Here is a 2,713-nt window from a genome sequence, read left to right on the forward strand (position 1 = left end):
GAACTTTTATAGCTCTTGTGTGTGTTGTCACAACTACGGTGAGTTCATATTGTGACACTGCCCGGCTGTGTCCTGAAAGTACTTGGTTGTGTGGTTTCGATGGTTCCATTCTGGGTCTTACAATCTTTCCAGTCCTTTTCTACATAGACATTTCAGCCTCAGGGAGAGTTATGTGACACAGACGGACATTGCCTAGTCTCTCTTGGCACACCTCTCATTTACAGGTCTCCTTGCTAATTGCCATCTGTTGCCAGAAGCAGCTTCTGTGGTGAAGACTGAAGGATGCACCGATCTGTGAGTAAGTCATAAGGAGCCACTTCAATAATATGGACATTTAGGGAACAATCAGCAAGCTTTCACCTAGAGCCATGACAATTCTAACCACAGGTCCTTAGCCCTGTTCCCACTGCCAGGTATGGATCCCGCCTCTTGGAGTGGACCATACGTCCAAGTAGAAAATGGTTAGTTACTCCCATAACATTCAGAGAATAAATATGTTTAACCTTCTTTAAACATTTCACAATCAAAACAACATATAGGTTTGTAATTTTTAAAACCCTTTTATTGATGTTTCGTGAGTTTCACATTGTATACCCCAATTCCACTCAGATCCATGCCCCCCCACAATTAAATCATAGAAAACATCTCATCATGGAAGCTGTAGTGTGTCACAGTGTGTTCCACAGTGTATCCCTCTGTCCACACATTTTCACTTGCAAATGTTCATTGAAACGAATCACTGGTTCCATATCTCTGGCTTCTGTGACACCATCAATATTGGAATTTTACTGGACTTTTTCTCCCAGTTATCCTGTTATTGCCCTGTGTCATGGAGATCCCAGAGCTTTGGATCAGCGGGACTGGCTTTTTTACATGACCCAACTCTTTGCAGATGACACAGATTTGGGTTGAGCCAACTCAGAGCCCCGGGTCCTGAGCCTGAGTGGTACCTGAGCTGCTCAGAGCTCTGGCTCTTCCTTATCTGCACCTCCAGGGCCAGCTCCAAGGTGCTGCCCTGTCAAGACACGGATCACACCCTCCTAAGTGTTACAGCCTCCGAGGGTAGTACCAGCTCTCCCGGGACTGGCTTACCTGTGCCTTTGCCAACAGGGCCAGCGCCACTGTTGCCCAAGCAATGTGCAGGCCTGCTCTTCTCACTACCACATCCAGTGAGGAGGCAGGGCCAGCTCTCCTATGGTCTCACTGGGGGGTGGGCTGCCAGCTCACCCACACCCCCTGCACCAAGGCAAGCACTACTATGCTACCCAGGCAAGATCCAAGTGCTGCAGCTGCTGAGAGGCAGGACAGCTTTCCCGAACTCATGCCCTTGGGCTGCTCGCCCACACTCCCGCCACTGGGGCAAGCTCTACTGTGCTGCTCAGATGAAGTTCAGGGCCCCCTCTCCCAAGTGTTGCCACAGGTGAGGGGTGGTGCCAGGTCCCCAGAGGGCTGATCTAGTGAGGGGAAGGGCCGGTTCTACGCAGCCAGCCCTGGGCATCCAAGTGATCCCTGGTGGCTTCCGGGAGCGGGGATGTTATCATGTTCTTTAGTGGTAACATGAGTTACTGGCGTTGAGACAGGCCCTGCCTCTGCGTTCACCATGGACCCAGACATGGCCTCAGCAGCAGCTCAGGCTGGGATACATGGCCCCAGGTGGCAGGGCTGGCCACCCAAAACAGGTTTACTCCTCTCCACCCTTCAGTCTCCAGTTCTCCTCATGATGGTCAAGCTGCTCCTCGTCGCTCTCCCATCTGATGACCACAGACTAGGATATGTGTTTAGCTTTTGTACACAAGAGCCTGCTCCTTCCTTATGACGATAGGCAATGTAGGTACCATTGTCTCTGCTTTACACACAACAGAATGGAGGGTTCTCCAGACTAAACATTCATTAAACAGCCCACCATCCACATGAAGAAGACATGTTCTGTGTTCTAGTCCAGTCAGATTCCAAAAGCCCAAATGCACACCCATATGTAAATACATTATTAAGAATACAACAGAGAACATTTGAAAACACAACCTTCTAGCACATGATGGCTGCTTTTTGATTTCCCGTGTCATTGCCTATTTTAAGGTATTGTGGCTCTATGGTGAACACCATGTTTGTGTTCCTCCTTCCATTCTGTGAGAAGTGTGCAAGTGGTGACCATGATGACATAGTAGGCTCAACGTGTCATATTATGTAGAAATGCTATCAGATTTCAGATGATCATGCTAGATCTAGACATTGTTTTCAATTTTCGGTGCAACTTTTATTTTCTATGCAAGTTTTCTAGTATTTGGTGGTCAAATCTGTTGATCAATTTTTAATTGATTTCTGCCTTTAATGAAAGCCTATGAGGTCTGAGAGCCTTTTGCTACTTCTGTCAGAGCCGAGGTTCTGTTCAGGCTGCTGGGCTCAGTGCTGCTGAAGGCTTTGATTATGTTCTTGATGGCAATATTGGTAATATTTACCAATTTTTTTCTTTTTCTTTCTGTTTTTCTGTCTCTGGTTATTTTATATGAAATGCCTGTCCGGTTTGCTCACTCTGTGTTGATCTGTTTTCTCTAAGAGGTAACCACTAAATACCACATGCTACCCTGCATTCAGAATCCCTCCCACAGCGCTCATGCTTGGAGCACAGGTGTAGACTCTCCTTCGGTAAGATTGCCTTTCCCAGAGGAGTCTTTGGTGCTCTTGTAACTAGCCTGATGCAACCCTCCCTTCAGCA

The sequence above is a fragment of the Micromys minutus genome (assembly GCF_963924665.1).
Source record: "Micromys minutus genome assembly, chromosome: 16".
Lineage (NCBI taxonomy): Eukaryota > Metazoa > Chordata > Mammalia > Rodentia > Muridae > Micromys > Micromys minutus.